The sequence below is a fragment of the Grammomys surdaster genome, unplaced genomic scaffold, assembly GCF_004785775.1.
Source record: "Grammomys surdaster isolate TR1022 unplaced genomic scaffold, NIH_TR_1.0 373, whole genome shotgun sequence".
NCBI lineage: Eukaryota > Metazoa > Chordata > Mammalia > Rodentia > Muridae > Grammomys > Grammomys surdaster.
Window position 1 is genome coordinate 6,366,330 of NW_021604792.1, and position 13,771 is coordinate 6,380,100.

Here is a 13,771-nt window from a genome sequence, read left to right on the forward strand (position 1 = left end):
GCGGGAGGTTGTGTTTTATAAAAAGAAAAGAGAAGGAAGGAATATGTTTGATGGGGGCACGTATGGTGTAGGGGAGGGGGTGCCTCTGCGGGCCCATGCTGAGGCATCCCTTCCTCCTCTGAGGTACCAGCCACATGAAAGTATAGTATAGAATAGAGTTTATTTAGAGAAAGGCAGAGAGAGAGAGAGAGAGAGAGAGAGAGAGAGAGAGAGAGAGAGAGAGAAGGAGTAGAGGCCAGCCATGAGCATGTGGAGAGAGAGGGGGAGGGGAATGGGGAGAGAGGGGAAAAAAGGTAAAGAACCAAGAGCAAGAGGAGAAGGGAAGAGAGTGAAGAGGGGTCAAGCAGCCCCTTTTAGAGTGAGTCCAGCACACCTGGCTGTTGCTAGGTAACTGTGGGGCGGAGCCTAGAAGGAATGGCAAGGGGGACAGGAGCACACTGGAAGGGTGTGGGCTTTTGAAAACGTCAAGGCCCACCGGCTGTGACCCATACTTCTTAATCTTTCTAATCCTATCAAAGTGTCCCATTCCTTGGAGACTACTTCAAACACCTGAGCCTATGAGGACCATTCTCCTTCAAACCACCATACCCTGTGTCAGAAAAAAAAAAAATTTTTTAATTGAAATAGAATCACTTTCCTCCCCCAGTTCCTCTCAGGCATGCTTCCCAACCACTCCCCACCACCACCCCCACCCCCACACTTCCAAGTTGACAATCTCTTTTTCTTTGATTATGTTTGGTATGCATGTGTGTTTCTATGTAGATGCACAAATATACAAATGCAACCTGCTGTCTGGTTTTGTTACTTGTGTATGTGTATGGTTTCAGGGCTGACCACTGTACCCACCTTGGACAACCAATAAGGGGTCTCATCCCTGGCAGAAGCTAATTCTTCTCCCAGCAATCATCAGATGCTTCTAGTTCTTTATCCAGGGGAAGAACCCAGTGAGATGCCCCACTCCACTCTACAGTCATATGTCACTGGTGTTGCCCTTGATCTGGCCTTGTTTATGCAGCCATTCCTAGGAGAAGTCTGTGTTTCACCACAGACTTCCTGATATCCTGGCTTTTATAGTCTTTCTGTCCCCTCTTCTATGATGGTCCCTAGATGCGGAAGCTGTGAATACATGTATCCATGGGGGATGGGCTCCTGAAGATCCATTGATCTCTGCATTGTGTCCGGCTATGTCACTGTGATGGTCTCCATTTGCTGTACAAGAGCCTTCTTTGATGAAGGCTGGAAGCTACACTTACCCAGGAAAGCTGGCTCACAAACAGTTGTTAGTTGGTTAGTCTATTTGTTGGTTTGTTTTTTTGAGAAAGGGTCTCGCTGCGTAACCCTGGCTGGACTGGAATTCGTGTTGTAGAAAAAGAGAAAGGCAGGCAGGCATGGTGGTGTAACCTTGTAATCCCAGCTCTGGGGAGATGGAGACAGGTGAATCCCCCTACTTGGAGAGTTCTAGACCTGTGAGTTCTAGACCTTGCTCATTTCAAGATGGAAGGTGGAAACTAACAGAGGAATGACAGCTGGGGACAACCTCTGCCTCCATGTGCATGTGTACATACATGTGCACGTGTGTACACATGCATACTGTAAGGCTCTAGAGAGCCTTAGCTACCGGGAACCCCCAGAATGAACCACATGGAGCTGGAGATCAATGCAAAAGCAAGAGGAGTTTATTGTTCCAGCACGCTGCTGGGCAGCCCAGTCAGCCTGTTTTTATACAGTTTTCATGGGGTACAAAAGAGCAACAGGCATTAGGCACAACAGTGATTGGCAGAACAGTGTGACTTTTAAACTGATTGGTCCTTAGATAATGAGGTAGCAAGGACTTCTCTTATCTGGGGCGGGGAAGGGGGGTAAGCAATGGTGGGTCCACCCTGAGGAATGTGTCTACATGCTCTGGGCTTTCCTTATCTGCAGGTGGCCAACAGTTCCCCCTGTGGTCTTCCTGAGGAATGTAATGAGCCTCTCCCCTCCAGAGGGGAGGGGGCCTGGTAGAGGAAGCTACCTCTTCAATCCCATGTACAAACACACAGAGAGAAGAAAAGAAAAAGAAAGGGAATGGAGGCCTATTGTCCCCTCTCAGGGTACGTTTCAGTGACCTGAAGACCTCTCATTAGTGCCACCTCCTGAAGGTTCTGAAACTTCCCAAGAGTGCTGCGGGCTGAGGGCTCAAGAGCACTTGGGGGACATTTAAATTATAAACTACGATAAGTGTGGAGGATGAGAACTTGGGAGGTCGTGGTAGGAATACTGTCAGCCTGATCTATAAAGACCCTTTCTTTAAAAAAACAAAAAAACAAAACAAAAATAACAGGAGTTCAAGATCAGTCTTAGCCAAAGTACAAAGCCAACCTGAGCTACATTTCTCAAACAACCACAAAACCTATAACAACTGTCGTAGTCAGGGTTTCCATAACTGTGAAGAGACACCTTGACCAACATAACTTTTAGAAAGGCAAACATTTAATTGCGGCTGGCTTACAGTTTCAGAGGTCTAGTCCATTATCATCATGGCAGGAAGCATGGCAGCATGCAGGCATACATGATGTTGGAGAAGCTGAGAGTTCTACATCTTGATCTGAAGGCAGGCTATCTTCTGCAGGCAGCCAGGACGGGAATTTTTTCCTCACTGTGGGAGCTTGAGCACCAGGAGCCCTTAGAGCCCACTTCCACAGTGACGTGCTTCCTCCAACAAGGCCACACCTCCTCACAGTGTCACTTCCCATGGGCCAAGCATCTTCAGACCACCACAAGGACTAGGACTGTCTTATTGTCCTATATGAGGAAATTGTGACCACTGTCCAGAATGATACAGCAAGTGAGTGGGTCACCTGAATATGTTGTTTATTGTCCCCTCAAGATACTCTCTGAGCCCTTGCTTTGTTTTTTTCCTGAGGCATGGTCTTGTGTAGCCCAGGCTGGCCTCAAACTCACTATGCATCTGAGATGACTCTGAATTGACCCTGCTTGCAGGGCATGCACCAGTATGACCTGATCTAAGTCTCTGTCCAGTCGCTCTCTGTCCCTGTCCCTCTACCTACCTGTGCTGTCCAATTTTATGTCACTGAGTTCTCTTACCTCCCTCTACATTGTTTCAAACAATCAAAACTGACTATCTCGGTACATGGGAAGAGTCTGTACTGAACAAATAAACAATACGGTAAAAACAAATAGAGTCGATTATAGAGAAGAAGATATAAGGCCTGACAATAACTTAGACACGTGAACCACAGATGAAGACAACAGGAGATTCGGCCTCTGAGCAGTGAACTTCCGGAGGTGTTGTAAACTTTACACCTGTGTTTAATTATCTCTCACATGAAAGTCCTTATCTTTGGAGAGAATGAAGGGGAGTGTGTCTGTCTGTCTGTCTGTCTGTCTGTCTGTCTGTCTGTCTGACTTTGAGGCAGGATCTATATAACCTGACTGTTCTGGAGCGATGTAGACCAGGCTGGTCTCAAACTCAGAGGATCCACCTGCCTCTGCCACTGCCCCCACCACCACCACCCTGAAGTACTGGGATTAAAGGCGTGCACCACCACGCCCGGTTTGCCTCGGCCTCTTGAGTGTTAGAATTACAGGGGTGAACACCTTCCCCATTGGGACTGTTTCTTGTTTGAGTCAGCATCCCATGTAGCCCAAATGACCTTTAACTTACTCCATGGTGAGAAGGCCTCTGAGCTTCTGCTCTTCTGCTCTCCCTGAGTACTGGAACTACGATTGGGAACCACCGCAACCAGTTTTATGTGTGCTGGGAATTAAACCTGGGGCGTGCCATATGCTAGGTTGACACACTACCAACTGAGCTACATCACCAGCCCCCAGCATTCTTTCTTATACTTGGCCTTATACTAAACAGGCTGGCTTCCTTGGATCCTCATATTGATGATAGCACCTGGAGAATGGCAACTGACATGTGAAAAAATGAATGAGTGAATGAATGAATGAGTGAGTGAATGAATGAGTGAATGAATGAATGAATGAATGAATGAATGAATGAGTAGCTCACAGTAACTGGGAGAATCCAACATGCCAGCAGTGGGCAGAGGATTTACCTAAACTGTCTCATTGACTGCCCCGATCACTATGGCATAAGGCATGGCATACTTTGTGGCTGAAGCCTTTCTCTGATGCTCAGCAGTACCCTGGGTCCATGCAGCACACAGTGGGTCCACGCAGCACACAGTGGGTCAGTTGTTTAGCCTTGATGGACATCCACTGTAACATGGACACAGGGGTGACGTTTTCAGAAGTGTAACTTTGTTTACAGCCAGAGAGAGGACTTGCACTGCCACACAAAGGGTTATCTTCCCATTGCTGAGTAAGTAGATGAATAACCTGTGCAAGTCTGGCTAAGCTGCTGGAGGAATAGGGGCAGCTGGGAAGTCCCTGGAGAAGACCAGGGCTCACACAGTGCATTAGAAATTTAAAGGAGTGGTTAGGGGGAGAAAACAGGGAGGGGCGGGGGAGAGATACTGTTTTGTTTTTAATACTGCTGCTGTTGTTTTAACGGGGGGGGGGGGAATGTCAGTGTGTAACCTAGGCTGGCCTCAAACTTGCTATGCAGCTGGGAATAACCTGAATCTCCAATCCTTCTGCTTCTGTGTTCCAAGTCACAGGATTACAGGTCTAAGCCACGGTGCTCAACTTTTTAAATTACTTTTTTTTTTTTTTTTTGAGACAGTGTCTCACCATGTAACCTTGGCGAGCCTGGAACTCTCTTAGTAAACCTGGCTGGCTTTGAACTCACAGAGATCCACCTGCCTCTGCCTCCTCAGTGCTGGGATTAAAAAGTAATAGTTCCACACAGTGTTTTCACTGTGACAGTGTGTCACAGTGGTTTGTTCTTCCCATGCCCAGTGCCCTCCCTCATGCCCCTTGTCCCCACTCTGGTTCATGGACCTATTCTGACTCCAGTTGGTTCTTTCCTGCTCCCAAACAACCCCCGCTTCTGCTTTCATGTCACGTGTATCTCCCCCTCCCTCCTGGCCATCTCCTTTCTAGTTTCATGACCTACACACGTATACTCACACAGAGACACACAGACATACACACTCAGGATCTTCATTTTATATATGGACAAAAATGTGCAATATTTACAGTTTTCTGCCTTGGAAAAACGGAAAGTTTCTTATGAATGTCATGATACCATTTTCATTTTTTAAGATTATTTAGGTGTATTTATTTTCTTTGTATGGGTGTTTTCCCTGCATGTATGTGTATGAACTACGTGCATTCCAGGGAGGCCAGAAAAAGGAAGGCATTGGATGTCCTGAAACTAGAGCAATGGATAACTGTATGCCACCAGGCGGGTGCTGGGAACTGAACACTGGTCCTCTGCAAGATCGATGAAGCGCTCTAAGCCTCTGATTCCTTTTCCTAGCCCCTCAATTTCATTTTTCTTTCAGGGTCTCAACATGTATCCCAGTCTGATTTGAAACTCTCGTTCCTGCTGCCTCAGCCTCCTGGGACCACCACACCTGAAAACGTTTTTTTCCCTCTACTCCAAAATCCCAAACAAAGACATTTATCAGAAAGACTTTTGTTGATACAATGGGCTCTGTCTCTGCACAAAGAGGCAGCTCGTATAGAACGGTTTTTCCCTTAACCACACAGCACCCTCGGCATGTTTGCGCTTGGATGCCGTGAGCCGGGCATGACGGTGCGCATGCGTAATCCTAGCACTCGAGAGGTTGAAATAGGATGGCTGCCTCAAGTTTTGAGGCCAGCGTCGGCTACATTGAAAAATTCTATAAATAAATAAATAAATAAATAAATAAATAAATAAATAAATAAATAAATAAATCATCCATCTGCCCTGTCTCAGAGGCTCTTAGAACCAAGTGTGAGCAGGTCTGTTTCTCTAGAGGACTGAGCTCTGGTGATGGTTGGCTTATAGCTAGCTATATCATACCAACCCCTGCCTCTGTTTTCACATGGTTTGCTCTCCGCATGTCCAAATCTATTTATTCATTTTTTTTTTATCGTTGGGAGTTTTCCTGCTTGAGTCTTGTGGGTTGTGAGCCTTTTGTTGTTGTCTCTTTGAGAAACAGAGTCTTACCATGTAGACCAGGCTATTCTCAAACTTGCCATCTTCCTGTCCTCAGACTCCTTAGTGCTGCGATTACAGTTCTGGACCACTATGACCAGCTTACATTCAAGTTTAGCTTGTGAATTTCTGTTGTAAACTTAGTGGAGTCTGGGTTTTCGAATTTAAAAAAAGAAAGGAAGGAAGGAAGGAAGGAAGGAAGGAAGGAAGGAAGGAAGGAAGGAGAGAAAGTGAAAAAGAGAAAGAAAGAAAGAAAGAAAGAAAGAAAGAAAGAAAGAAAGAAAGAAAGAAAGAAAGAAAGAGAAAGAAAGAAAGAAAAAAAGGGAGGAAGGAAAGAAGGAAGGAAGGAGGGAGGGAAGGAAGGAAGGAAGGAAGGAAGGAAGGAAGGAAGGAAGAAAATGGCACATAGCATTGAATTTGATCCATCTGCAACAAAAGAAAACAAAAAAGAAAGAGGAGAGGGGAGAGAGAAAAGGGAGGGAGGGAGGCCCATTTCCATGATGTGAACTGTGGATGTGGTTGCTGACCACATTAGCCCGCTAAGAGCCACAGCAATGAAGTCACACAGGTTCTAGACAGCACCTTCCCCAGGGCTTGGGGGCTCTGAACTCCACTGCACCCAGAAGCTAGTGACTCTGTTTTACCGCTGTGCTTTGTTCGGTATTTCATGCATTTTGGCTCTGGATAAAAGTTAAATTGTGAAACCTGCATGTGGCATCATGGCATTTATTTTGGCTTCCACTTTGCAGGATGCATCCTGATCTCAGAGCTGACTCAAAATCCAGGGATAAAAGGGAGATGGAGTCAAGCCATCGCTCTTCGCTCTTCGAGCTGGCGAAGTTTGGGGAAAGAAACGGGCATTGAAAGTTTAGCGTAGAGAACTCTTCTGGGGGAAAGCTAGAGGGCCCCATGGTGCAGCCTGGCAGCAAATCCAGGGCTAGCTTCAATCCCCTCAAGACCTGTCTCGAGTTTACAGTGAGTGGTGAGGGAGAGGCTGCCGGTTTCACTGAAACTATCAGAATGAGTTTGATTTCATCTTTTAAAAAGTTTGCTGGGCATGGTGGCATATGCCTTTATCCCTGCACCCAGGAGATAGAGGCAAGCCGGCCTCTGTAAGTAGCAGGCCAGTCTGTCTACGTAGAGAAGATCTCTAAGCCAACTAGAACTACACAGAAGATGGAGAGGAGGGAATTTTAAGAAGTGGTAGTAACAACTGTGTGTTAAAACTGGCATGGGGTTGGGGTCAGCACAGCTCAGGGAGTAAAGGCATTTGCTGACCAAGCCTGACACTGGAGTTGGATTCCCCGGAATCCATGGCTGGGGGAGACAATAGACCCCTAAAACTTGTTCCTTGATCTCCGCATTTGTGCCATAGTACGCACATGTACACACTCTCATATACATGAATGCACATACATGTGCACACATACCCAGTTGCACACACATACACTTGTACACTTGCACACACTTACACACACCCACGTGCATTCTGGTTGGATGCCATCCACTCTGTCCTGCATCGGGCTTGGACTTGAAGGTATAAGGTACAAAGGAGGCTGTGAGGTATGAGGAGATTAACCCCACTGCCTCCAGAGGAAACAGCTAATCACTCCTAATTACAGCCTCCTTATCAGGGACGTCCACTAGGGTGGTTCAGGATGGTGACAAAGGTAGAATTATAGAATGAGCCAAGGAGATTCCTTAAGCTTTGTAGTCATGGCGGGAGTTGGGTAGCAAGTAAAGGAGACCAAAACAGGCTCTTCTTTTCTTACTTTCTTTTTTTTTTTTTTTCCAGCTTTTTTTTGTGACAGAGTTTCACTATGTCCTAGAGCTCGTTAGATAGACCAGGCTAGTCCCAAATTCATAGAGATTTGCTTGCCTCAGCCTGGCAAGTACTAGGATTAAGGGTGTGTGCTACACATTTTTTGGTTGGTGTATCTGTTTGTTTGTCTGTTTGTTTATTATTTTTGAATGATGTCTGATTAAGCCTTTGCACTTGCAAGCCTACTGCCTCCCCTTCTTGAGTAACCAGGATTACAGTCCTGTACTATTAAACCTGACTAGGAATAAACTCTTAATAGTCACAGCATGGGTGAAACTCGGCATAATTAACCTAGGTAATTATTTAAACATATATGTCATGCGATCCCACCACTTAATAACACTCTAAGAATGCAAACTCACTTGCTAAGTTGAGAAGCCTGTCAAGCCAAGGATAGTGTTGGACATCTGTAGTCGCAAATATCTGGGGAGGACGGAGGAGGGTCAGGAGTTCAAGGCTATCCTCACCTAAATATCAAGTTAGAAGTAAACAGCAAAGGCAACCAGTCAGTCTCTGCATGAGCAGACCGTGGTTTCCCAGGAAGAAGGGGGATCGAGAAAGGGAGGAAGAAGTGTTAAAGGAATATGAAGGATCATTTTGAAGATGGCTCAGATTCTCAGCATGTAAAGAGTATTTTAAACATATCACATATGTATCAAACTGCATACACTAAATATGTGTGGTTCATGGTACATCCTTGAGCCCTCAGTAAATATGTCGAGAAGCTACATAGCAGGAGGAAAGACGAGGAGAAGAGATGAAAAGGGAGATTAACTTAACATGGAAAAAGAATCTACAGTGAAAACGGGTAAAATCGAAAACCCTGACAGGAGGCAGCAAAGTGGCTCCTCAGTGAAAGGTGCTGGCCATGCCTGATTGAGTTTGAGCCACAGTACTGCCTACAAGCACAGACTGGTTCTCTCCCTCCACAGTAACCTAGGGGTTGAACTCAAATTGTCAGGGGTCCTTGGCAAGCACTTTCACCTACTGAGCTATCTCACCAGTCATCAAGTCTGTAATTTAAAAACCATAAAGCCTCATTCTAATGTGCCCCTAGAAACTAAACTTAATCTCAGAACGAAACATAACATGAATCTTTTAAAGGACTTGTCGGCTGGATGTGGTGGCACACACCTGTCCTCCCAAAACCAAATGGGCGGAAGAACTGTGAGCCCGAGGCTATCCTTGTCTACATCTCACCTTGTCTACATGTTCCAAGGTGAGCCTGGGCTACAAGAGGTGAGACCCTGTTTCAATAAGTAAGCAAACAAGCTAACAAGTAAATGACTGCATCCAGATATTCTCTCGGGCTGGCTATCACCTCCATCTCTATTCAGTGTAACAATTTTTTTGTTTAATGTGTATGGGTATTTTCTTGCTTTTATGTATGTGTGCCACATGCATGCCTGGTGACCATAGAGGCCAGAAGAGAGCATCATCCCCTGGGACTAGAGTTACAGACAGTTGTGAGCCACCGTGTGGATGCTGGGAAGTGAATCCAGGTCCTCTAGAAGGGCAGTCAGTGTTTTTGCCTGCTGAGGCATCTCTCTCACCCTCAATGTAACTTTGATTTTCAGCACCAGGGATTGGACACAGGGCTTCACCATGCTAGTAAGTGCTTTACCACTGAATTACATCCCTCAGCGTTTTCCACATGTCCCCTATTTCTACATGTTTATTATAATTGTTGCTGTAGTAACACACTATACCTGTTATAAAGAAAAATAGAAATCAGAAATGAACAAAAACATATGATATAAATAAAAGTTGTAGAGGCTTCTTTCGACATCTGAACAGATTATCTTACAACCTGTCTCCCACCCAGTTGCTCATGTCAATGTGCCTAGCCCTGCAAAGACTTGATGTGCCAGGGTGGGGAATGACCAGGGGGTCCCCACCCTCTCAGATGAGAAGGAGAGGGAGATAGACAAAGGGACTGTGGCAGGGGAAAGGGGAACGGGGAGCAGTTGTCGGATGTAAAGTGATTTTTTTTTTTTTCAAGACAGGGTTTCTCTGTGTAGCCCTGGCTGTCCTGGAACTCACTCTGGACCAGGCTGGCCTCGAACTCAGAGATCCACCTGCCTCTGCCTCCCAAGTGCTGAGATTAAAGGCATGCACCACCACTGCCGGGCTGTGAATTTTTTTTTTTAAGGGAAAAAAATAACTCCTCTAGCCACAGGGGAAAGGACTGAGCCTTGCCCATGTGCCACTGGCCAGGGAGTGTCCCAAGGAGTGTCGAGAGAGCAGGAGAAGGGACAGGAAATGACTTGATGCTGGTTAACCATAAACCCTGGGTTTATGTGCCTATAAACCTCTGCACTTCCTCTTTCCCCTCTGCCACCCAGGTGCATTGGTTTTCCTTATTTCCATCCAACCCTCTAGCCAGACCGGTCCTGAGAAGTCTTCTGCCCCTTCCAAGGCTATGCCTCATGGTCACATGTTAATCTGAATTCCCCAGAGGAGGGCTCTGCAGACACGTGGTACCAAATGTGACTTACACATAATCCTCTCACAATAATCACTAGTTATGGAAAGTGTGTATTTATTAAGAAAATTAATATGAGATCAAGGCCAGCCTGGAATATATAGTGAATTACAAGCCAGCTAGGGATCCATATTGAGACCCTATCTCAAAACCCAAAAAATAAACAATAACAAAAAGAAAAATAAAGAGGACCTCCACACAAGTGTATATACATGCGCGTGCGCGCGCACACACGCACACACACACACACACACGACAAAATTAAAGCTCATTTTCCCCTAACATTCCCCAGAAATCTTTTCACAAAGGACTGCAAGCGGCCCCTTGGCAGAACTACAAGCAAAGTTCTGCTGGGATGCTTTTAGAGCGGGGCGGGGGAGGGGGGTAAGTTGTTTTACTCTTCTCTGTAACAGCTGTGAGCCTGTGGGCTACATCGTCTGAAACCTAAAATTCAGGTTGTATGTGAGACTTCTTGAGAATATTGTGGTAGAGACCACATTTCAAATCTATTTCTTTTCCCCTCTTCTTTTAAGTATTTTTATTCTATCATCTATCTGTCTAACTACTTACCTATCTAAGCACATGCCCACTTATTACCAAGGCGTACATGTGGTGATTGGGGGACAGTTTGCACAGTCTGTCCTCTCTTCCTGCTGTGTAGGTCTCAGCAATTAAAGTCACATTGTAAAGCTTGGCCTTTACCTCCTAATGTCCCTCACCGGCCTATCCTCTTTCTTTTTGGAGACAAGATCTCCCATGTAGGCCAGCCTAGGCTACACACAGTACTTGGCCTTCTGAGTACTGGGAGGGTTAAAGGACTGAGCTCTCTCTCCACCACGCCTAAAACCCCCATCCTCTGAAATCCACCAAAACCAACAAAGCACCAACAGAAGCCACGGATCTGCTCCATTAGGAGCAGATCTTAGCTCCCTATACAGTTCTGGAAGCTCCTTGGGAAAATTCAAAGACGTAGACACAGAATAAGGGGTGACCAGGATGCAGCTATTAAGTATCACAAACAAGCTCTCCAGAAGTTTCCTAAAAAAAAAAAAAAAAAAGAGTCATGACCTCTAGCGAGGGAAACAATGGGCGCCAGCACCCCAAGAGTGCCAAGACCCAGCAGGCTGGCCATGGCCTTGTTGTTCGCCATCACGTGTCTGAAACAACCCTGACGACTGAGTTAAGAAAAAAATGTGGCAATCAAGAAAACTTGTCATGGTCTCTGCTCTCTTGACTCACTGAAAATCACAAGGAGAGCTTTGGTTTGAAGGTGACACTGGGTCTAATAGCCTGGGCCGGCAAGTTTCTGAGATGTCTAGCAGCGAGCTGGAGTCACCAGAGGACCTGTCTTCAAGGATGGACCGGAAAGAGCCAGAGTTCAAGTCTGGGAGGGAGGTAAAAAGGTAAACTCTCTCTCTCTCTCTCTCTCTCTCTCTCTCTCTCTCTCTCTCTCTCTCTCTCTCTCTCCCTCTCCCTCTCTCTCTCTCTCTGTTGATATGGGTGTGTGTGTGTGTGTGTGTGTGTGTGTGTGTGTTTGTAAGGGTTCTGTGTGAACATGGGGGAGGGCTCACTCGTGTGTGTGTGTGTAGGCCAGAGGTCGGTCATCCAGTGTCTTCCTCGATTACTCTTCCCATCATATGGGTCTCATGGACCAGGCTCAGATAGTTAGGCTTGGCAGAAAGTGTTTTTACCCACTGAGCCACTCCATAGGCCCACAACCATATTTTTTTGAGACAGAGTCTCTCATTGAACCTAGAGTTCAATTTAGACTGACTGGCTAGAGAGTCCCAGATTTCCAGCCTCCCTTCCCAAGTGCTGTGATCACAGGCACATGCCACCATACCATCTGTTTATGAATGCTGGGATCTGAACTCAGATCCTCCTACTTGTGCAGCAAGCACTGTTGCCACTGAACAATGCCCTCAGCCCCTCAGCCCATGACGACCACCACACCTGATGGCTGCTATTGTTCTTCTGAATGGAAGACAATTCCCCATCACTCTGGGCCAAAACCCAAAAGAATGAGGGGCTCACCAGCTCCCCCACACCAAGCCATGAAATACATGGACAAGTGAAAGCTATGGACTGGCCTACCAGAGGAGAGTACAGCAAAGTAGAAGGATATCATGAAAGAGAATTCAAGACACTGAATAACTTACTCTCATACACACTGTGCATTGGGAAGGAAATGTCTGTATCCCCAGGCTCCTTACTAAAGGGGGAGAACAAGGGGCTGGTGACCTATCAGTACCTAGATGGGAAGGGAAGACAAGAATAAACAGAAAGAAAGGCTAGCACAGACTGAGACCAGGGAGCAAAGCAAGGCGGCATTTTATACTGCTTTTAGTTCTCCCAGTTCTATCGTCTGGTAACACAGAAGGCAAACTGTGAGGAAACACCCCAGGCCTGGCAGTCCTTCTGAAGGCTGACACCCTCAGACACCTATAGGTAGTTCTCACCCCTGCCCTGATTGCTACCCCTTAGTCCCTGTGTGCTCTTTGATTCTGTACTGCACCTTAGTCACTGCTCACTATTGTGTGCTCAGTTTTTCCCATGGAGGAAGTGAGGGCGAGCGTTTCCCACTTCTGCCATCTACCGGTGAAAGTGAAGATGTTCTGTTATTCTCTTAACTGTTGTCCACTGAAAACTATGTTGGCATCTGAAAGCTTATTGGCATAACACTCATTTGTTATGTGGGTACATTTAAGGAAGGCAATACTGCTACTGGTAGCTGATTCCTTTTGTTCTGTAAGTGCTCAAGTGTACAATGTGGAATACATACAAAAGATACACATACACGTCATATTAAGACTGAGATTGCGAATCAACTTTGCTTTTGCTTTGTGTGTGCTTTTGTGTGGGTCTTTTGATCTAAAACTTTTTTATATCTATTTATCAGAGGTAGGATGACAACATATCACAGCATGCATGTGGACATTAAGAGGAAAATTTGTGAGTTGGTTCTCTCATAGGAGTTCTGGGAGATCAAATTCAGGTCCTCAGGTTTAGCAACAAGTGCCTTTACCTGCTAAGCCATCTCACTGGCTCTTTTTTTTTTTTTTTTTTTCCAAAAGATGGGGTTTCATGTAGCCCAAGCTGGCTTCAAACTACCTATGCAGCTGACCCTGGCCTTGAACTCCTGATCCTCCTGCTTATTCCTCCTACAATCTGGGATTGCTGGTATCAGAAGAACAGATAGATGGCTGTTAGCAGACAAAAGCTCTGCAGTGGTTTGAGAGTGGCCTCAACAGGCTCATATATTTCAATGCTTGGTTTCCAACTGACAGGGCTGTTTGGGAAGAATTAGATGTGTTCTTGGAATAGGTGTGTCACTGGGGGTAACCTTGGAGGCTTCAAAAGCCCATGCCAGGCCCAGTCTTCTTCACTCTGCTCTGTTTGTGGATCAGAT